This window comes from Pan paniscus, chromosome 23, assembly GCF_029289425.2.
Source record: "Pan paniscus chromosome 23, NHGRI_mPanPan1-v2.0_pri, whole genome shotgun sequence".
Classification (NCBI taxonomy): Eukaryota; Metazoa; Chordata; class Mammalia; order Primates; family Hominidae; genus Pan; species Pan paniscus.
Genome location: NC_085927.1, coordinates 44,819,720 through 44,843,417, shown reverse-complemented (window position 1 = coordinate 44,843,417; position 23,698 = coordinate 44,819,720). Strand labels below are relative to the sequence as shown.

General features: G+C 46.7%; 1 long non-coding RNA gene across 4 annotated transcripts in view; it reads left to right on the top strand.

Annotated features, from left to right (window-relative positions):
- LOC103786605 (uncharacterized) overlaps nt 1-23,698 on the top strand; it is a 271,965-nt gene that overhangs the window by 93,978 nt on the left and 154,289 nt on the right. For 3 of the 4 annotated variants that reach the window (XR_008622629.2, XR_008622627.2, XR_010111821.1), the window contains exons 3-5: nt 1,435-1,575; nt 6,100-6,220; nt 23,315-23,397. This is a non-coding gene — a long non-coding RNA (uncharacterized LOC103786605). The remainder of the gene's footprint in view (nt 1-1,434; nt 1,576-6,099; nt 6,221-23,314; nt 23,398-23,698) is intronic. The other variant, XR_612342.4, reaches the window with a different exon arrangement.

Genomic DNA, 23,698 nt, shown 5'->3' with positions numbered 1-23,698 from the left:
CTCCATGTGCAAATCGCTGTAGCTTGGAGCCCTGATGAAAGAAAGGCTCTTTCCTCTAAGAGTTAAATTTGTAAGACTTCTCCTTCCCCTACTTCCCTAAAACCACTCAGCTTAATCTTAGGACACCTGCTACATACTGTCAACTCAGGATGTGGCAGGGCTGCCATTTCACCTGTTGCCATGATCTGAGTCTTGTGAATATTTCTAGGGACTCACACTGAGATCCTCAGTCACAGAAAGACCAACGAGAACCTTAGGGACAGGTAATGTGGTGAAGAGCAGGGCTCGAGGAAATGTGGCCCATCAGCTTGTTCTGTTGTCCTGCTCATTGATTTAAGACGGAGGAAGCTTTCTTTATAGAGATCCTCATGTCAGCATCTCTTGAAAGATACGATCTAGCAACAATCAGTTGGAGTTGAAGGCATGGTCTCACAGTTCCACACGCCCTACCTCTCCTTATTGCCTTTCGTCTTGGCCCACTTACACCCTTGCATGTTACCTGCCTGTACTGCAGGCATTTATATTCTCTCTCTATCTCCCACCATTCCCACAAGAACACCCTGGGCTGAGTCATCCTCCCTGAATGTGGCGTACTCCCTGACCCCATTACTGAGGGGCTTGGCCTTGTGATTTGCTTTGGGCAATGGGAAGTTAGTAGAAGATGTAAGAAAAGGCTTGAAATGTGCTTTGGCGGTAGAGCAGTCTTGGGGCTTCTCTTGCCCTGAGAAGAGTATCTTGGCCATCATGGCCCAGCTAATTCACAGGTAGGTGCCTAGGAATCCATAATGGAGGTTTTACATTGCTGAGATTGATGGATGTTTATTATGCAGCAGTAGCTGATTAATACACTGGGTTCTAATACAAGATCTGCCTGTAACTCTCTGTGTGAATTTTTTCAAGCCATTTTATTTTTCTGGGCATCAGTTCTACATCCTCCGGTCTTCAAAATGGGTAGAATTAGACACGATTTTCTCAAAGTACCCATTGGTTTGTAATAATCTATTTTTAAAATAAGGACTGAAGTTCTAAGGAATGGATACTGTGAATTTTTCCTCTCCCTACATTCCTTCTGAATTCTATTGTTTGGATGTTGCCTTTAATGTAAATATATTTAATTTGATAATTTATTCCACATGCAAGAAGTTAAAAGGAAAGAGGAGAAGAAAGAACTAACATATATTAAGCACCAGCTTTGGATTAGATGTTTTACAAGTGACATGTACTTTAATCCTCAGCACAATCCTATGGTAGGTTTGATTATTCTTGTTTTATAGATAAGAGGCTCAGAGAGGTCATGGGACCCACGTAAGTCCATCCAGCTAGTAAATTGCATGCTGAGATTTAGACCTAGGTCTATTTGTTTGCGATAATCTTCTGTAATAACCTAAAATTGTACTTCTTACTTATCCTTCTGTTTATTTTCTTTTGTCACAGAAAGTGCTCCCGGTGCCTGTGGTCCATAGAGTGGAGTGAGTCTCTAAGCAAATCTGGAGGGACTCTGGGAGCTGAAGATTCAGAATATCTCCACTTATTCTTGCCACAGCCTTTGCTGCTCAACTGTTGGGTGCCATGATGGTATGAGCTGTTCCCTTCCTCAGCCTTTCCTGGCTCCTTCCATGAGCCCACTGATCTGTGGCAGCATTTTAACAGCCTTGGTCCATCTATTTGTAGAGGTGTTAGCATGAGTCACACAAGGATCTGGAAGCTTTGAAGGAGACCGATACCACAATGCAGGAACTCTATAAGGATTCCAGGGAGGTAACACACACCAAGGGATTGGCACTTAAGATATCACTCTCCCTCTTCTTTTTCTCAATCAATGAGATTTGTAGACATTATCTCATTTTAAATATTTATATATATTGATACGGCACAATGGCTCTATGAGGTTGATATTATCATCCCCTGCCCTCTTTTCTCTAATAGTGCATCTGAGCATCAGACTTTAAGTCAATGATTTGAACCCAGTTCTTCTTGGCTTCAAAGCCTTGGTGCACAATCACTCCATTGGACCACTAGGTACCTGCAAGTCTCTGCTTTGGACTTCTCCTGAGCTGCAAAACTCAGGTATTATTAGAGCACCATAAGTGATAGATTTTCATGTGTATGCATGTGTTTCTACCCAGCAGTGCAATTAATGAGCTCTTGAGGGTATGTGTGTAGATGACATGTTCTTTACTCCCTAGGAACCATGTAGAAAGTCACCAGGACACCAAATTTCAATGTCTTTGCAAAGGACTAGGCCACAACCTCATTGGAGATTTTTTTTTTCATTTTTTTTCTTATGCTCACATCCATGCTATGATTTATTTATTTATTTATTTATTTATTTATTTATTTATTTAAGACAGAGTCTCACTCCGTTACCCAGGCTGGAGTGTAGTGGCACGATCTCAGCTCACTGCAACCTCCGCCTCCCGGGTTCGAGCGATTCTTCTGCCTCAGCCTGCTGAGTAGCTGGGACTACAGGCGTGTGCCATCTCACCTGGCTAATTTTTGTATTTTTATTAGAGATGGGGTTTCATCATATTGGCCAGGCTGGTCTTGAACTCCTGACCTCATAATCCACCCACCTCGGCCTCTCAAAATGCTGGGATTACAGGCGTGAGCCACCGTGCCTGGCCCATGCTATGTTTTATAGTTTGAACAGCTCCTTTGTATCCATCATTTCATCTGATTTTCCTTATCACTGATAAGACAGAGAGGGAGACATCATTTTCACTTTTCAAGGGAGGAAATTGACACCCAAAGAGGCAGAATGACCTGCCTGGGTTTGCACAGCTGCTTTTGAGAAATACTGCAAATGAGATCCAAATCTCCCAGCCCATCTAGAGCTCTCCTCCAGAGCAAAGAGCAACTCCAAGTCAGGGTTAAGAAGGAAAACTCTGGTAAAAGGATATATTTTCTTTTTCTTTACTCATTTCTCTCAAATTTCCCAAGGATTTCTCTTCATTTTCTCTTCCAAACCCCTCATTTTATTTAAAGGAGCAGCATGGCTCACTGGCTGGGTAAGAGCCTGGAGACCGAGAACCTGAAGACCAGGGTTATGATGGTGATAATTATGGTGATGATGATGGTTACTTTGTTACCTTATATAAAGCCCAGATCTCCTCCAGAGTTCAGTTTTTCATGAGGAAAATGAGGTCAATAACAAAGAATACTCATCAGTGTGCTTTGAGATTATACACCAATGTTGAGTGCTAGAGGCTGAAACTGGCCTAAACAGGTTTACATTGAGACAAACGAATGGAAGAACAGAAGAGGAAGCACCCTGCTCTCTGCCTATAACCTCTTTATGTAATAAGAGCTCACATTTACTAAGTGCTATGTATGTTTCAGTTTTAGATTCCAATTGTTCATTGCTGCTTTATAAAAGGAAAGCAATTGACTTTTGTATATTAACTTTGTATTCTGCAATTATGCTATAATTACCTACTAGTTCCAGGAACTTTTCTGTTGATTCTTTGGAATTTTCTACATAGGCAATCACGTTATCTGTACATATAATACATATAAACAAAGTGCTTTATATTTAATCTTTATTAACAATGCTAAGAGGTTGGCTTAATTATTTTATAGATGAGGTCACTGAAATATAGAGAAGTTCATAATTCAACCAAGTCTATGCAGCTAAAAGGTGGCAGAACTGCAAGTTGAACCTGGCAGTCTGTTTCCAAGCTCATGCTCTTGACCCACAAGACATTGCTTTGCAGGATTCACATTTGCCACCATCTCACAGGTATAAGGGGACATGATATCTAAGTTTAACTAATAGGCCCAATTCTTCACCCTTCCCCGGATCTGTGCCTCTGCAATGTAACTTAGCAGGGCTCTCCCCCCTATAGGTAGGCATGCTTCTCCACCCTTTGATTTGGGGCTCTGTCATGTGACTCACTTTGGCTAATAGAAAAAGACAAAGTGATGGTGTGCCAGCCCTGAGTCCAAGCCTCAAGAGCACTTGCTTGTCTCTTTCTGCTCCTTTGTGCTGCTGCCTTTGCTAGGAGAAAAACATGCCTGGGCTAGCCTGCTGGCCCCCCAAAGGTAGGAGGATGAGAGAGATTATCCTCTGTGGATGTAGAGCTGAGCTATATCCCAGCTAGGTTGCTTCCACCAGGACATTCTAGAGTCAGGCCTAGAGTGGATCCACCACTCCCCCTACCTCCACTGGCCACAGATGGATGAGGGACCCCAGCTGAGATCAGCCAAACTCCAGCTGATCCCCCAGACCAGTGACAAATAGATGTTCAGGTTTTGTGGTGGACTTTTCCTCAGCAATAGCTAAGTGATACTCGTGGCAACTGTGAAAAGAGCAGAGTTTTTGAATCAAACATGCTTTTAAATCACACTTATACCAGTTATTAACTGTGCAATCCTGAACAAGTTACTCAAACTCTTTGAACTTCAATATTCTCATCACAATGGGGATAATAACATCTACTACTAGAGACATTGTATTAATGGGATAAGCAGAAGCATTGACTATGGTGTCTGGCACAGACTGTGTGCTTAATAACCATGGGTGTCCTCACTTTCCCAATTGCTCTTATCATTCTACATTTAGTGCTTATCATTCTGGAAAGTCTTGATAAGAGGGGCTAGGAAAGGATCTGGCCAGGCAGACCCTGGGGCCAAAGCAGAGAGCACTCTAGGGCCATGGCAAGACTCAAGTTTCTCTGGATACTGGGGCATGGACCTGCATTTTGGGCAGAGATTTAGATGATTTGGGAGAAAAGACAATCATTGGAACTGGAGTATCAACTCTGTATCACAATCTATTGACACAATAATGCCATGCGACAAATCACCTTACAACTGTGGTTGAAAACAAGAAACATTATCAGCCATGAATCTGCTGGTCACCTGGGAGGTTCTTCTGCTTTTAGATGGGCTCATGTGTTTCTGCAGTCTTCTATGGGCTTGGTAGGAAGTCTGTGGATCTTGGAAGGGCTCTCTGTCTGCATAGTGGGCTGTAGGCTGTCTTCTCATCCTGCAGCAGGCTAGTTTGGGTGTGGTCCCATGCTACCTGGGCATGTTCTCATGGTGGCAGAAGTGTGAGGGGGGGGAAGTGGGGGACAGAGAGAGAGAGAAAGAGAGAGAAAGAGAGAACAGAAGTGGACAAATCCTCTTTAGACCTATGCTTCTATCACACTCTATTTGCCAAAGCAATTCACACAGCCAGCCCAGATTCAAGGAGGTAAGAAAAATGGACACCATCTTTAGATGTGTGTGTGTGTGTGTGTGTGTGTGTGTGTGTGTGTGTGGTCGGGTGGTGGGGAGTTCAATATCCCATTTGAAAGGGCATAGATACAGGAAGGCCTTTAACTGGGGGCATCGCTGCAATCAATCTACCATAGCTCATACCTGGAATGGCCCAGTTACTAGGTGTAGGGATCGAGGTCACAACAGGAACAGCAGCCAGAATCATTGATTTTGGGTCACCAACCGCTGGCCTAGGCTCTTAAATTTCCCCTGATCAGGTCTAGGATTGGGATAGAGCTGGTAGAAGATAGACATTCTGAGTTGAAGGCATTGGGCAATGTGGGGGTTGGAGCCAGGCATATTTATGTCCGAGTAGAGCAGGAAACACAAGGAAATAAAGTGTTAGCAATGCGTGTAGGCAGCCGGGGGACAGCTCTTGTGTGATAATTGTCTGCCAGCAAAACTGTATGGTGGGATATGGAATAGCATTATAAACCCCCTTACCCCACCCTGCCAATTAACTTCCAACAGAATCTATGTGAGAAGTAGGTTTCCTTTTGAGAATATGAAAGTAATACATGAGAATCAAGAAAAATTGGTCTAAGTCAGAAACATTGAAAAACAAAATAAAACAAATCGTTCAGTTTAATCAGCCAAAGACAATCACTGTTAACACCGAAATACATTTCTCTAACCACCTTTTTTCTCCTGCATACATATATGTTTATATATATTACACCCAGTATAAATAAGCATTTAAAAAACCACAGTCTTTAAGGAGATTTGCTTTTATGTTGTTTGTTTTTGTGGCTTTAGAGAATATAATCTTGACTACAATAATTTCAAGTATCCACATATATGTATCTAGAATAAGAAAGGTTTTGCTTTTTTTTTTTTTAGTTGGTGTCTCGCTCTGTTGCCAGGCTGGAGTGCAGTAGCGCAATCTCAGCTCACCGCAAACTCCGCCTCCTGGGTTCAAGTGATTCTTCTGCCTCAGCCTCCTGAGTAGCTGGGATTACAGGTGCGTACCACCACACCCAACTAATTTTTGTATTTTTGGTAGAGACGGGGTTTCACCTTGTTGGCCTCGATCTCCTGACCTCATGATCTGCCCACCTTGGCCTCCCAAAGTGCTGGGATTACAGGCATGAGCCACTGTGCCCTGCCTTGCTTTCTATTTTTAAAGGTAAAAATAACAGAATGACTTAAACCAAAATTCTTCCAGAATAGGAGATATACAAAATTTAGTCATAACATCCACAGCATAAACAAACACCAAATAGTGGATTCCATTATTGATCTCCAGCTCCCCACACTAAGGAACTGGTGTGAGCTCTTGGCCAGTGAGATTGGCAGACCTATCCAAATTCAGGTCTGGTTGGCATCCGTGTCTTTGAGGATATGCTATGTGGACTCTCCTGAGAGTTCCACATTGCTCAGTGTGGAAGATTGGAGTATTGGAAGATCTGGCTCTCGTTTTCAGACCTTCTAACTGGCATGAGTTCATTGAGAGTCATCACTTAGGCACTTGCTCCAAGTTTGCTTTAAGAGTTAGATCTTTATCAGCTGGTTTCCATGGACAATATTGCTTCCTTCAATGTATCTCTAATGTGCCATCCCTCTGAGTTTCCTGTTGTTGAGAGTGTTTGTGTGTCTGTGCTACTAGGTTTATGTTTATGTCTCCTTCTCAGTCTCTGTCTCTTTTCATGCCCTGGGGAAGCTTGTATTCTTTGTGTTGGGTCTGGGTGGCAGAAGGGGAAGACAAGCTGTATCAGTAGAATGGGCACTTAAAACCCAAGTGCAAGAGCCACTTTCAGTTTGGGTTTCAACAGCACATTAACCCAATCCTTTTAAACAGTCCCAGTGCTTCCTGCATATCACCAATAAACACCTCCCCAGATGCAGTAATGGAGCATGAAACATTCCTCCTACTCATTTCCCAGCCTTTGTCATAAGATGACAAAGGCATACTTTTCTTGTATAGTTGTGTTCATATTGTCCGTAAGTCTTGAAATCCTATTTCACGTAACATTATTTTAGCAGTATTTCTCTGAGCTGTTATATATTCTAAGAAGGTGCCCTTTGTGATGGTTAAATAATATTCCACTGCATGAACCACTTAAAAATATTAATTCCCTTATAACTGAACATTTAGCTTGCTCTTAATATAGCTAGTATATATAGTGAACACGTACACATACAGCTTTTATCTTTCTTTTTTTTTTTTTTTTCTTTTTTATTGATCATTCTTGGGTGTTTCTCGCAGAGGGGGATTTGGCAGGGTCACAGGACAATAGTGGAGGGAAGGTCAGCAGATAAACAAGTGAACAAAGTTCTCTGGTTTTCCTAGGCAGAGGACCCTGCGGCCTTCCACAGTGTTTGTGACCCTGGGTACTTGAGATTAGGGAGTGGTGATGACTCTTAAGGAACATGCTGCCTTCAAGCATCTGTTTAACAAAGCACATCTTGCACCGCCCTTAATCCATTCAACCCCGAGTGGATACAGCACATGTTTCAGAGAGCACAGGGTTGGGGGTAAGGTCACAGATCAACAGGATCCCAAGGCAGAAGAATTTTTCTTAGTACAGAACAAAATGAAAAGTCTCCCATGTCTACCTCTTTCTACACAGACACGGCAACCATCGGATTTCTCAATCTTTTCCCCACCTTTCCCCCCTTTCTATTCCACAAAACCGCCATTGTCTTCATGGCTTGTTCTCAATGAGCTGTTGAGTACACCTCCCAGATGGGGTGGTGGCCGGGCAGAGGAGCTCCTCACTTCCCAGTAGGGGCGGCCGGGCAGAAGCGCCCCTCACCTCCCGGACGGGGCGGCTGGCCGGGCGGGGGGCTGACCCCCCCCACCTCCCTCCCGGACGGGGCGGCTGGCCGGGCGGGGGGCTGACCCCCCACCTCCCTCCCGGACAGGGCGGCTGGCCAGGCAGAGGGGCTCCTCACTTCCCAGTAGGGGCGGCCGGGCAGAGGCGCACCTCACTTCCCCGACGGGGCGGCTGGCCTGGCGGGGGGCTGACCCCCCCACCTCCCTCCCGGAGGGGGCGGCTGGCCGGGCAGAGGGGCTCCTCACTTCCCGGTAGGGGCGGCCGGGCAGAGGCACCCCTCACCTCCTGGACAGGGCGGCTGGCCGGGCGGGGGGCTGATCCCGCCACCTCCCTCCGGACGGGGCGGCTGGCCGGGCGGGGGGCCGACCCCCCCACCTCCCTCTCGGATGGGGCGGCTGGCCGGGCGGGGGGCTGACCCCCACACCTCCCTCCCGGATGGGGCGGCTGGCCGGGCGGGGGGCTGACCCCCACACCTCCCTCCCGGACGGGGCGGCTGGCCGGGCGGGGGGCTGACCCCCCACCTCCCTCCCGGACAGGGCGGCTGGCCAGGCAGAGGGGCTCCTCACTTCCCAGTAGGGGCGGCCGGGCAGAGGCGCACCTCACTTCCCCGACGGGGCGGCTGGCCTGGCGGGGGGCTGACCCCCCCACCTCCCTCCCGGAGGGGGCGGCTGGCCGGGCAGAGGGGCTCCTCACTTCCCGGTAGGGGCGGCCGGGCAGAGGCACCCCTCACCTCCTGGACAGGGCGGCTGGCCGGGCGGGGGGCTGATCCCGCCACCTCCCTCCGGACGGGGCGGCTGGCCGGGCGGGGGGCCGACCCCCCCACCTCCCTCTCGGATGGGGCGGCTGGCCGGGCGGGGGGCTGACCCCCACACCTCCCTCCCGGATGGGGCGGCTGGCCGGGCGGGGGGCTGACCCCCACACCTCCCTCCCGGACGGGGCGGCTGGCCGGGCGGGGGGCTGACCCCCCCACCTCCCTCCCGGACGGGGCGGCTGGCCGGGCGGGGGGCTGACCCCCCCACCTCCCTCCCAGACAGAGCGGCTGGCCGGGCAGAGGGGCTCCTCACTTCCCAGTAGGGGCGGCCGGGCAGAGGCGCCCCTCACCTCCCGGACGGGGCGGCTGGCCAGGCGGGGGGCTAACCCCCCCACCTCCCTCCCGGACGGGGCGGCTGGCCGGGCGGGGGGCTGACCCCCCCACCTCCCTCCCAGACAGAGCGGCTGGCCGGGCAGAGGGGCTCCTCACTTCCCAGTAGGGGCGGCCGGGCAGAGGCGCCCCCCACCTCCTGGACAGGGCGGCTGGCCGGGCGGGGGGCTGATCCCCTCACCTCCCTCCCGGACGGGGCGGCTGGCCAGGTGGGGGGCTGATCCCCCCCACCTCCCTCCCGGACGGGGCGGCTGGCCGGGCAGGGGGCTGACCCCCCCACCTCCCTCCCGGACGGGGCAGCAGGCCGGGCAGAGGGGCTCCTCACTTCCCAGTAGGGGCGGCTGGGCAGAGGCACCCCTCGCCTCCCGGACGAGGCGGCTGGCCGGGCAGAGGGGCTCCTCACTTCCCGGTAGGGGCGGCCGGGCAGAGGCGCCCCTCACCTCCCAGACGGGGCGGCTGGCTGGGCGGGGGGCTGACCCCCCCACCTCCCTCCCGGACGGGGCGGCAGGCCGGGCAGAGGGGCTCCTCACTTCCCAGTAGGGGCGGCCGGGCAGAGGCACCCCTCGCCTCCCGGACGGGGCGGCTGGCCAGGCGGGGGGCTGACCCCCCCACCTCCCTCCCAGACGAGGCGGCTGGCCGGGCAGAGGGGCTCCTCACTTCCCGGTAGGGGCGGCCGGGCAGAGGCGCCCCTCACCTCCCGGACGGGGCGGCTGGCCGGGCGGGGGGCTGACCCCCCCACCTCCCTCCCGGACGAGGAGGGAGGACGCTCCTCACTTCTCAGACGGGGTGGCTGCCAGGCGGAGGGGCTCCTCACTTCTCAGACGGGGCAGTTGCCAGGCAGAGGGTCTCCTCACTTCTCAGACAGGGCGGCCGGGCAGAGACGCTCCTCACATCCCGGACGGGGCGGCAGGGCAGAGGTGCTCCCCACATCTCAGACGATGGGCGGCCGGGCAGAGACGCTCCTCACTTCCCAGATGTGATGGCGGCCGGGAAGAGGCGCTCCTCACTTCCTAGATGGGATGGCGGCCGGGCAGAGACGCTCCTCACTTTCCAGACTGGGCAGCCAGGCAGAGGGGCTCCTCACATCCCAGACGATGGGCGGTCAGGCGGAGACGCTCCTCACTTCCCAGACGGGGTGGCTGCCAGGCAGAGGCTGCAATCTCGGCACTTAGGGAGGCCAAGGCAGGCGGCTGGGAGGTGGTTGTAGCGGGCCAAGATCACGCCACTGCACTCCAGCCTGGGCGCCATTGAGCACTGAGTTAACGAGACTCCGTCTGCAATCCCGGCACCTCAGGAGGCCGAGGCTGGTGGATCACTCGCGGTTAGGAGCTGGAGACCAGCCCAGCCGACGCATCGAAACCCCGTCTCCACCAAAAAAATACGAAAACCAGTCAGGCGTGGTGGCGCGCGCCTGCAATCGCAGGAACTCGGCAGGCTGAGGCAGGAGAATCGGGCAGGGAGGTTGCAGTGAGCTGAGATGGCAGCAGTACCGTCCAGCTTCGGCTCGGCATCAGAGGGAGACCGTGGAAAGAGGGGAGAGGGGAGAGGGGAGAGGGGAGAGGGGGGAGGGGAGAGGGGAGAGGGGAGAGGGAGCTCTATCTACCACACAGTCTTGGGTGCCTTTTTTTTTTTTTTTTTTTTTTTTGTGAGACGGAGTCTCGCTCTGTCCGCCAGGCTGGAGTGCAGTGGCACCCAGCTTTTATCTTTCTTTCCGAATTTAGGATCATTTCCTTGGGATAGATTTCCAGAAACAGGATTATTCAGAACAATAAATGCATGGCCATTTAAAAAAGACTTCTGAAACAGTCTTCTAAATTACTCTTCCAAAGGGTGTACCAATTGAACCTCCCACTGGCGATGGATCAGAGTGACGGTTCACTGCCAAGAGGTAGCGTTTCCAGTAGTTACTTTGAACAATGGAAGAGAGTAAGCCCAGGGAGCTTCAAAGCTGTTTCAGATAAAAGGCATGATTTGAAAAGGCAGATAGTTGGCAGACCTTGTAGCCGGGGGTGTTTAGCTGGGGAAGCATAATGCCAAAAAGCCAGGGAACGAATTTTATGGATTTCACAGGATTTCAGGTGTTCTACTCTCCCAGCTTCACCATGGTTCCCCGGAACTCCTTGGCCATCAATGCCCAACTCAATTGCCCCCTCCTCTGCAAAGCCTTCCTTGGCCCCAGAGTGGACTTGAGGGAGGAATTCTTCTTTTGTGCTCCCTTAGACTCTGAATGTTATAGTACTTACCACACAGTACCACATCTGTACTTGAGTTCTCAGTAGCCCAGGAGCCTACTTTAGGCAGGGACTGAAGTACACTAATTTCTTTGTCTTTTACAAATTTCACTTTACTGCCTTGCTCATGGTAGAAGTTCCTAGAGATTTGTTGATAGGATGGATGGACCAAATGGGCTCTCTGTCAGCTTGACATGCTCCATCCAAGTAGCTGCCCTGACCTTCCCTCACACATAGATTTTCCATCTCCAAAGCAGTGACCTTGCAATCCAGTTGAACATTGCTGCTCATGTCTTGCTTGACTGCTGGTCTCTGTGTCCTCTCTCTCCTTACACTTACCTGCAAGCTTATGCAAGTTCCTGACCCCATCCTCATTGATACCCTATTCTGTTGACCTCTTCCCTTTCTCTATAGCCCTGTTCCTACATCCTGTACCACCCTGGCTCCCAGTGTTTGCTCTATTACAGAGGGTTAAAGACTACACCCCAGGCTCTGGGGCATGTTCTGATTGATTAAGTTGCTCACACAACAAATATTTTCTTAGCACTTACTACGTGCTGGGTATTATTCTAGGCACTGTATTGATCTAGAGAAATAGTAGATAGCAAGACAGGTAAAATTCCTGCTCCCATAGAGCTCACCTTCTACTTGGGGGCACAGTGAAAAAGTAAACAAACAAACAAGAACATTCCTATTAGTTTTCAGTGCCATGAAGTGGGGGGCAGAGGGCGAGAGAAAGTGGAATTGGATGCTTCCCCAGCATGGGTGGCTAGGGAAGGTCTTCCATTTGAGCTGAGGCTTGAATGACAAAAAGGAACCATCTAGGGGGAAAAGACTGGAAATCAGAAAGTTCTAAGCAGATGGATCAGCCAATGCAAAGGGCCACAGAGTGCTAATAGCCTAGTGTGTTTGGGAAATGCAAAAAAAAGAATATGCAGCTAAATTATGGTACAAGAGAGGAAACGTATTGAAGGATGAAGTCAGCAGAGCCCAGATGATTGAGGCCCTCATGGGTTAAAGGAAGAAGCATCAATTTTATTCCAAGGGTGACAGAAAGCCAGTGTAGAGTTTTAAGTAGAAGAAGTTGTGATTAGATTTACACTAAAAAATACATCCATCTGCTTGCTGTTCAGAAAGTGGGTTGTGGAGAGAAGGGGAAGCTCTGGGGAGACCAGTAAGCAGGGTCTGACCAGTTACCCAGGCAAGAGGTGATGGTGGCGGTAGCAGAGATAGAGAGAAGTAGCTGGGTGTAGGTCAGGCTTTGGCAGTGGAAATTCTGGGGATGAGGGCAAAAGATAACTCTAGGGTGGTTCTAAGGTGTTTGCCTACATGACTAGTTGAATGGTGGTTCCTTGAAAAACACCAGGGAAGGACGAAGGATTTTTTTTTTTCCCCAGCAGAATGTTGGGAAGGAGCCAAGAACCAATAATTCTTCCTTGGGTGCCAGACCCTCCAGGTCTGGCCCTCTGACTTGGTCTTTCCAGACTGGTCTGGAGACTTGGGTCTCATGTTTGAATCCCAGCCAATGAGGACTTGGAGGGGTACATTCCCAGATGAGTGTTCTGCTGGTGCACTCTGTCCTTCCTGACCCCGTCCTCATTGATACCCGATTCTGTTGACCTCTTCCCTTTCTCTATAGCTCTGTTCCCATGCTCTGTATCACCCTGGCTCCCAGTGTCTGCTTCACTATAAAGAGTAAAGTTTATAGCATCACCATGCAGGTATGAGCCATAGCTGACCAGGTCTTTAGCTAGAAATAGTGGCTAGCACCTATATGGTATTTATTATATACCAGGCACATATCTTGGCTCAGTCTGCACAACAGTCCTATTCAGTTGCTACTGTTATTATCCCCATTGTACAGATGGGGAAATTGAGGCACAGAGTGTTCATATAACTTGGCTGTGGTCCTACAGATGCCAGGTATCAGAGTTGGGAGATGAACCCAAGGTATCTGGATCTACAGCCTATGTGCTAAACTGCTAAGCTCTGCAGAATCATAAGTAAGATGGCATCAGTCTCTCCCCTGGTACATTGGCTAGCCCAACATGCTGAGGGCTCACTAATATTGCAACTGTTGATTCTAGGTCACTGTATTTACTTTGCCTTCTCCAACACTGTTGCATCAGAGAATGAAAGGAAGGTTGAAGTCAAGGTATAGAGGTGTCAAGAGAGAAGCAGATCACGAATGAACCATCCCTACTGAGGCATTTGTTCATTGAAAATAGATTAGTTGAATGCAATCCCATGCTTGGCATGTGTGACAGTAATGGGCAAGACAATGTGTCTCCTGCTTTCATGGAATATATGTTCTCCTTCCCAGTATTGTATCTTCCACAGCATGTGTAAGTACCCCCATCCTTTTCTGTCCCTTTACCTCAACCCAGGCTCTGGGAAGTCCTTGTTCATGACTTCTACTCAATTCTGTAATGCTTATAACCCTTCCTGGCTGTGCACACTCTGTTCTACTCTCAGCCTTTGTTCTAGGGATTTTTTTCTAGTCTCTTCTCTTCTACCCAAACTCAAGAACATTCCTTATCTCAGCTACCCCTTACCTGTTTCCAGGCATGGGCTGCTTCCAGGTTTCTGTAATGACAAACATCTTCTGAAATTGAGCAGAGAAGCAGAGAAAGGTAGCTGGGGCCGCTTTCTAAAATTATGAACCTGTGAAGGACAGGGACTCTGTAACCCAGTGAGCAGGCCACCATAAATGGATGAACAAATTAGGATGAAGGGACCATTAGGATTGGAGAACCAAGGAAAACTAAGATTAGTATGTAAAATGCCTGCTACAAGCTCCTATACAATTGTTAGAAATGGGTTGAATATTGGTTTTGAGCTCCCTGGCAGCCAAAATAAAAAAGAAAACCAAAATTAGCTTGTATGATATTCATGGCTCATTGTTTGCAAACAAAATAATTTATCAGTAAAATACTAGATTTACTAGATTTTTCTTGTATAGAGAACAGAAAGAAATGCCTCCCTTGTGTACTCATCAAGAGACCCCTGTCTGATATATTTGGAAATATCCCAAACAAAACTTGCTGTATTAAAATGTCCTTGCTTTGCTAAGTCATTTTGTATTCATGGAAGTAGCCTTGGGAATGGCTATTGCTTCAAGGTCAGACACTACTTTTCTGTTCCCCCCTGTCCTCCCATGGCAGGTAGAGCCATCTTCTGTGTGCAGTAGGTTCCCCATCTGTGCTTTTACCTGATTTACTCTTAATTAGGTATCTGTTGGATCCCAGAGCCCTGTGTCTCATACTCCATTGTATCTAAGAAACATCCTATGACTTTAAAAATTGCTGATATGTAACTGAAAGGCAAAATAATTAGTAAGGAAAATCGAAACAATTCCTCCTAAATTTATGGGCATTCTTACAGAGATATCTTTTAGGGAGTAAGAATTGCCATAAATCCCCAGGGTGAACAATAGCACTAAAAGCAAAGAAGCCAAGAGTCAGCAAAAATCTTTGGTAGTACACACACTTTGTTTTTTTGGAAGACAAAAGGAACTGCCATCAAGTTGATTTTAATGGGTCAGCTACTTGCCCCCTCCCCTTCAGCCTCTTCCCATGCCCCATCCTGCTACTTGTGGAATTGGAGGTGGAATCTTCCTGGGGGTGTCCAAAGAGTGACAACATCCCTATAGATTACTTCTAGCTGCTTACAAAGAGAACATGATTGGAAAGGAGGTGCTTTCTTTGTCAGGATTACAGCACCAGTGATGCACAAACAAGCCAGACCCAGGTTGATTGTTGGGGAGACTCTTGTCTCCCACTGCATGCAGAAGAGCATGCATTGGTGTAATACACAGGCATCTCTCCCTCACACGTCCATCACTCCTTCTCTGGGGGAGCAGAGACTTACTTGATTGGTTAGTTTGGGAGAAGGAACTAGGCATCCCTGGCGTGGCCACTTTCTGTTTTTCTCTTGATTCCTTCCTGCCTGCAGAAAGCACAACTCTACTCCTGAATGCTGTAGGAGTAGAGTTGTTTTCATGTTTTCAATTTTTTCTTTCTGGGGCAGGCTCCATGGGGAAGCCAGCAGGCTTTCAGCACTCTGTGTGACCAGGTAGAGAAGTCTGCCCAGTTCTAATGTGCAATACTAGGAAACCCATTGCTGCTACTCATTTAAGTCTTGTTCTCCAACAACTGTTGTCTGTGGGGAAGGGAACTTTTAAAATCCCAACTGCCTGAATCTTTTGCTTATTTCTAAGTTGGTCTTGCACCAGGGCAGGAAAGAGGTGTCCAGTATTGAGACCTCTAAAACTCCAGCACTGAGTGTGATCAGGAAGCTGCACAGATGTGACTTAAGTAAGCAGGCCATGGGCGCACAGACTGAGGGTGGCTAGTGGGTCTTCTCAAAGTGTCACAGATTGTAAGAGACAGGCTACCACAAACTGAGAAGAAGAAAGCAGGTGGTTAGTATTGGTGGAAGCCCAATTCTCTAGGTGAAAATTTAGGAGCAAGGAGGACTACAGACAGGGAGGAAACTTGCAATAGACAAGTATATTTTTGCCTGTTGAGCCTATATATTTTCTTCTTTGGGTAACCACATCCAATTTCCTTTGGGAAGCAACTAGTCTTTTAGAGAATATGGAGTTCTTACTACCTTTCTCTAGGGGAGGGTATCTAGCCAGTTAATTTCAATTCTGGAACATTTATAGAACTATTGGGAAGAATAAGTTATTTGCCTTGGCACAAGTAGTCTGGGAATATGCAGTCTGAAGTCACCAATGACCATCTGGCCACCAAAAGGGAGCACGACTGAGGCTGTATCAATATGAAACCAACGTGGAGGAAAGCAGAGTTAGAAGTGGGTACAATACCTGTATCCAGGTATGCCAGGAACTGTCTATTGGACTTCTTAATTGAGAGATACATTCCCTTTTGCTTAAACCACTTGCTATGGTCTGAATATTTGCCTCCCCCCAAAATTCATTTGTTGAAATTCAGATCCCCAAGGAAACTGTATTAGTCCCTTTCCATACTGCTATAAAGAACTTCCTGAGACTGGGTAATTTAAGGGAAAAAGGTTTAATTGATTCACAGTTCAGCATGGCTGGGGAGACCTCAGGAAACTTACAATCATGGCAGAAGGTGAAGGGGAAGCAAGGCACGGTTTTTCACAAGGCAGCAGGAAGGAGAAGTGCTAAGTGAAGGGGGAAGAGCCCCTTATAAAATCATCAGATCTTGTGAGAGAACTCACTCACTATCATGAGAACAGCATGGGGAAAACCACCCCGTGATTCAATTATCTCCACCTGGTCTCTCCCTTGACACATGGGGATTTTGGGGATTATGATGATTACAATTGAAGATGAAATTTGGGTGGGGACACAAAACCTAACCATATCATTCCACCCCTGGCCCCTCTAAAATCTCATGTCCCTTTCACATTTCAAAACCAATCGTGCCTTTCCAACAGTTCCTCAAATCTTAATTCATTCCAGCATTAAGCCAAAATTCCAAGTCCAAAATCTCATCTGAGACAAGGCAGAAGTACCTGCTGCTTATGAGCCTGTCAAATCAAAAGCAAGTTAATTACTTCCTAGATACAATGCAGGTATAGGCATTGGGTAAATACATCCATTCCAAATAAGAGAAATTGACCAAAATATTGGGACCACAAGCCCCATGCAAATCTGAAATCCAGTGGGGCAGTCAAATCTTAAAGCTCTGAAATGATCTCCTTTGACACCATGTCTCACATCCAGGTCACACTGATGTGAGAGGTGGGTTCCCATGGTCTTGGGAAACTCTGCTCCTGTGGCTTTGCAGGGTACAGGCCCACTCCTGGCTGCTTTCATGGGCTGGCATTGAGTGCCTGTGGCTTTTCCAGGTGCATGGTGCCAGCTGTTGGTGGATCTACCATTCTGGGGTCTGGAGGACAGTGGCCCTCATCTCACAGCTCTACTAGGCAGGGCCCCACTGGGGATGCTGTGTGGGGGCTCTGAGCCTACATTTCCCTTCCACACTACCTTAGCAGAGGTTCTCTATGAGGGCTCCACCCCTGCAGCAAACATCTGCCTGGACATCCAGGTGTTTTCATACATCCTCTGAAATCTAGGTGGAAGTTCCCAAACCTCAATTCTTGACTTCTGTGCACCCGGAGGACCAACACTACATGGAAACTGTCAAGACTTGGTGCTTGCACCCTCTGAAGCAATGGCTTGAGCTGTATGTTGGCCCCTTTCAGCCATGGCTGGGACACAAGGCACCAAGTCCTGAGACTGCACAAGGCAGCAAAGTCCTGAGCCCTGGCCAGAAAACAACGTTTTCCCCCTAGGCCTTCAGGCCTGTGATGAGAGGGGCTGCCATAAAGACCTCTGACATGCCCTGGAAACACAGTTCCCATTGTTTTGGTAATTAACATTTGGTTCCTGATTACTTATGCAAATTTCTGAAGCTGGCTTGAATTTCTCCTCAGAAAATGTTTTTTTCTTTTCTATTGTATTGTCAGGCTGCAAATTTTCCAAACTTTTGTGCTCTGCTTGCCTTTTAAACATAAGTTCCAATTCCAAACCATCTCTTTTGGAATGCATAAAACTGAATGCTTTTAAGAGCACCCAAGTCACCTTTTGAACACTTTGCTGCTTATAAATTTCTTCTGCCAGATACCCTAAATTATCTGTCTCAAGTTTAAATTTCCAGAGATCTCTAAGGCAGGGTCAAAATGCTGCCAGTTTCTTTGCTAAAGCATAGCAATAATCACCTTTATTCCAGTTACCAAGAAGTTCCTAATCTTTGTCTGAGACCACCTCAGCCTGGACTTCATTGTCCATTTCACTATCAGCATTTTGGTCAAAGGAATTCAACAAGTTGCTAGGAAGTTACAAACTTTCTCACTGTTCCAACCTCTGCCTGTTACCCAGTTTCAAATTTGCTTCAACATTTTTGGGTATCTTTATAGCAGCACCCGACTCTCTGTGGTACTAATTTACTGTATTAGTCCATTTACATACTGCTATAAAGAACTGCCTAAGACTAGGTAATTTATAAAGGAAAGAGGTTTAATTGACTCACAGTTCAGCATGGCTGGGGAGGCCTCAGGAAACTTACAATCATGGTGGAAGGTGAAAGGGAAGCAAGGCACCTTCCTCACAAGGTGACAGGAAAAAGAAGTGCCAAGTGAAGGGAAAAGAGTCTCATAAAACCATCAGATATTGTGAGAACTCACTCCGTATCATGAGAACAGCATGGGGGAAACTTTCTCCATGATTCAGTTACCTCCCCTTAGTCTCTCCCTTGACACGTGGACATTATGGGGATTATGGGGCTTACAATTCAAGATGAGATTTGGGTGGGGACACAAAGCTTAACCATATCAGTGATGGTATCAAAAGGTGAAGGCTTTGGTAAGTGATTAGGTCATGAGATTAGAGCCCTCATAAATAGAATTAGTGCTCTTAAAAGAGACACCAGAGAGCTGACTAGTCTCTTCCACCATGTGAGGACACAGTGAGGAGGCACCATCTATGAGCCAGGAAGAAAGTCCTCACCAGACACCAACTATTCTTCTGTCTTTACCTTGGACTTCCCAGAACTGTAAAAAATAAATTTCTGTGGTCTATAAACCACCCAGTCGATGGTATTTTGTTATTAACAGCCTGAATGGATGGATGAAGACACCAGTTTAAATCATTTTTTTCCCACCAAAAACTAAAATAGTTAAAATAAATGAAGAAATTAAATAAGAACTATGCTTGTTTGGAAGGAGATAGAATCCATACATTTATTCTTTCTTTCAATTGCACCATTATTCACTGAACAGTTGCCATAAGCCAGGCTCTGTGCTGGGCCCTGGCAGTACAGAGATGAAGAAAGCACAATTCTTGCCCTTAGAAGCTCACAGACTAGCTAGAGAGACAGACAGATGAGCAGGGAACCATAGAGTGATATGGTATGTGAGATAGGAGAGGCACATGGATCAGGGGGCGTGGTGGCTCAGCCATTCCTGGGAGGGATCAGTGAATTGAGACTTACACATGAGCAGGATGTAGGAAAGCTGAGAAAAATAAAGTGTCATCTATGATGATACAGAGAAAGGAGAGGTCAGGGTGTGGTATGTAATAATGATGATGAGGATAATAAGTGTAATATTTAGTTAACATTTATTTAGTGCTTATCATACACTCTGCCCTGGTCCAAGTTCTTTGTATATATAATGTCATTTGATCCTCATGGTGATTCCATGAGGTAGGTACCTATTTTACTGGTAAGAAGGGGTTAGGGAAGTTGACAGAAACCACATAGCAGGCCAGGGCTGCTGGGATATATGATAAAAACATATAGAGTATTGATAGATGAAACTCTTGAGAATTTGTGTTGGGTTTGGATTGTGAGAGGTTTTAAATATAACACAAGGGGCGCAATTAGAGGACAGAAAGTACATTGTTGTTTACTGAGTGCCTACTATATCCCAGTTATATATCTGATCTGATCAAATTTTTACAACTCCCCTATAGGATAAGCATTATTAGCCACATTCTTACTAAAAAAACTCAGGCATATTTTTATCTTCCTAAATCACTCTACTAGTAAGTGGCAAAAAGTAAAAAATGCTGGCTCCTGAACACATTTTTTAACTGCTATATTATTGCCCATTTCCTCTTTCTGATAAATATTTTTAATCCTTTTCCCCCCTTCTGATCAACTGATAAAAAGCTATCATTTCTCTCTGCAGAAACATACATGGAACTATATACCAGCAAATTTTGCTTGTAATTTATTTTATTGCATGGGAATTTCATTTTTTTCATATGGACAGACCATACAAACAAGTCTTACAAAAAATTATTTGTCTCATTTCCTGCCATCCTCCACAAAATATTACTGCTTTCTTCCTTAAAAAAGCAATAAATCCAAATTTTGCAAATGAATGAAAAATGTAAATTGAAATTCTGCTGAAAAGTAACATTTCAGTGACGAGCCTGCTGTTTGACTTAAAAAAGAAATAGAAATGTTGGAGCTGTCTTTGCATGACAGCATCATTTCAGCAATCTAATCATTTCAACATTGTTTTTTTGGCAACAAGTCCCCAAACTGTGACTCAGAAAGGTAAGTAACAAACCCCATTATTGTTTCCAGAACTCACTTTGCCACACAAGGTCAGATGTGTGTCAAGGAGGCCCAGAATCCTCTAAGATTCTTTGAGTTTAATTTATTTCGTATAATCCCCTTTGTCCTAGAGTTAATGAGGTTGGCTCTTCATTCTTGATGCCATCTGTGTCAGCAAGGCAAGGATTATGAATCCAGTTCAATCGTAAGGCTGTCTACACACTAGTAAACCTCAGAAGAATTCTGCTATATTTCCTGGTGTCTACAGATTTCTGCTTATGGAGAAACAGACAAGGTTTTGTCACTGTGTACAACAGTCTACAAAAACATTTTTTCTTGACTGGGAAACAGGATAATTTTCCACCTCCTAGTTCTTTCAGAAGAGTGAAAATTGCTGAAATGCTAGGAACTTTTTGGCAGTGTCCATAAAGGTGAATGCTGGGCTTGAATTCAAACCACTACTTTATCCAACTTGCCAAAAATGTCCACCAAGAATTTCTCCCTGTCAGATTATTCTGAGAAAGAGCATTTTAATCTGCAAAGTAATAATAACAATAATGATAATAGTGATTATGTGCCAGAAGTTCCACTGAGTGCTTTAAGACTTACCGTCTAGAATCTGGTGAGCCTCCCAAGATAAGGGCTTCTGAGTTCTACTCCTGTTTCTTGATAAGTATTAAAAAGGTGGTTCAAGGAGAGGATAACAGGAAGTTCTCTGAGGTTGATCAGCTGGATCTGACACTTGAGCACACCGATATAGAAAGCAACCAAGGGCAATGTCATCTGATGCTTTTTTCTTCACTGTATCACTTCTCTTACAATTTAGTGTTTAAGCAACAGCCATTAACTTGGCTCATGATTTTGTGGATTGGCGGTTTGGGCTGGGCTCAGCTGGTGGTTCTTCTGGTCTGAGCTGGGCTCAGTTGATCTCAACTGGGCTTGTGCATGCATCTGCATTCCTGCTGGTGGATTGGCAAGGGCCTGCTGGTTTGTAGTAGCTAGCCTGGTCTTGATTGTTGGCATGTCTGAGCTCACTCTCCATGTTGGTTTCTTATCCTCCAGGTGGTTAGCCTGGGCTTGTTCACATGGTGGCTGGCTTCCATGAATAGCCAGAGAGCAAGCCTGTGAGAACAAGACCAAGTACTTTTCAAGTATTTGTTTTTGTTCCTTTGCCCCTGTCCTACTGGTCAAAGCAAGGTACTAGTCAGCCCACATTCAAGGCATGGACCCAAACTCCAACAATTGATGAGAAACACTACCTTGTGAGGCTGTGGGTATGGGAAGGAGATTAATCTGTGGCCATTTTTCTAATCTACCATATTTGGAAAACACAAAAGGCTTTTAAGAGTTAAGGGGCCAATATATTATACCTTTCTCCCACTTTTGAGTTTAGAGCCAATTGAGAGAAGTACATTGGGGTCAAATTGGGCAGATCAAATACCAGCTTAATTATTGGTGAAGTTAGAATGGGAACCCATTTTGCATTTGTAGTCTGAACAGACTTTCTATAATCCTCTCCTAGAATGAAAGTAACCATCTGGAATTGAAGCTGTCCCCCTCCAGGAGCTTAAAAATGTGTGTGTTTTGAGTAGGTGGATGCCAGAGAGAAAAAAAGAAACACAAGGAAGAGGGCTAGGTAGAGACTCTTTTCCTCTGCTCTGTAGGGAAAAATTGTATCACTGAATGCTAGATACTTCCTTTCCCATCATGGGAATAAAGAAAAAAGTGGAAAGAGAGGGAAAATGTTACTATTTATAAGCCTAGGTGGGAATGCTATGAGAGGGAGAAAAATGGTCCCCCTTATCCCAGATGTGTTTCCAAGCAATGAAGATATTTATGTTTGTGTGTGCCCTGAGTGTCATTTTTCCCCTCTAAGTAAATTGCTTGGCAATGAAACCATTTATCATTGTGAACATGTGGATGGTAAGAGAAGATTCCCAATGGGACTTGCAAAATAGGACTTCTTCATTGATAGTGTAAGTGAAAATAGATTAAAAAACCAGGAATTAGCTTCATTGAAATGCATCAGTAGTTACATACTGCTGCAAGATGAAGGGAAATGGCTGTCAATTCCATGACCTATTTCAAAATACTGGAGAAAATTTGATGTCTTGGGAGTGAATGCTGTGTAACAGAAGTGATGCTTCTATTTATTTTTTTCTAGTGTTCCAAGACCCAAAGTAGCTTGACTATGCCCTAAAATGAAGCTGTTTTTGTGGTTTTTATTTTTCCTTAGCAATTCCATGAGCACTTGTTGGGGGCTGAATTTTCATGGTCACAACAGTCCTCAAAACTAAGGTTTGGGTGGGGCTCAGTGGCTCACATCTGTAATCCCAGCAGTTTGGGAGGCCGAAGCAGGCAGATCACCTGAGGTCGAGAGCTTGAGAGCAGCCTGGCCAACATGGTGAAACCCTGTCTCTACTAAAAATACAAAAATTGGCTGGGCGTGGTGGTGGGTGCCTGTAATTCCAGCTACTTGGGAGGCTGAGGCGAGAGAATCACTTGAGCCCGGGAGGTGGAGGTTGCCGTGAGCCGAGATCACGCCTTTGCACTCCAGCCTGGGCAACAGAGCGGGACTCCGCCTCAACAAACAAAGAAACAAACAAACAAACAAACAAAAAAACAAAAACCCCAACTCAGGTTTGTAAAGATGTTAATTTGCTTTATTTCTATATAAAAGAGTGTCTTAGCTCTCATGCCTCAAATTCCATAAGGGCAAAAAACTTAATCTTGCAAAACCAAGTATGCTCAGCCAAGTCTAGTTTAATACTCAGTCTCTTTGGGACAAATACACAATTAACTCAAGATGCTTAGCTTCTCCTTTTTCCTTTGTTTCTCCTCAAGGGACAGGAATCAGATGGGCATAGGGCATCTGGTCCATGATCATCCTTTGTTCGTGCTGATCTCCGATGAAATATCTGAAGAAGGTGGGTCCCTATCACCATGTGTTGACATTTGCTTCTGTGGTGTCTGTGGTACTATGTGGACTCCCACTGATAGGCCATGCTCTCTGTTTCTTCTTCATCCTGACTCAGGCCCCTTTGGGCCAGTTACAATCTCTTAGCCCTTCTGCTCTCCCCACAATCACTTTGCAACTCTTAGTGTCTTTTCCCCCCATTTCCCCACTGGGGTAAGTGGGACACCATTCTATGAGGCCACTTTCAGGCCCATCCATCAAGACTCCTTCCTCTGCCATTGTTAACTCTACCACTCTTGTGCCTTGCTGGG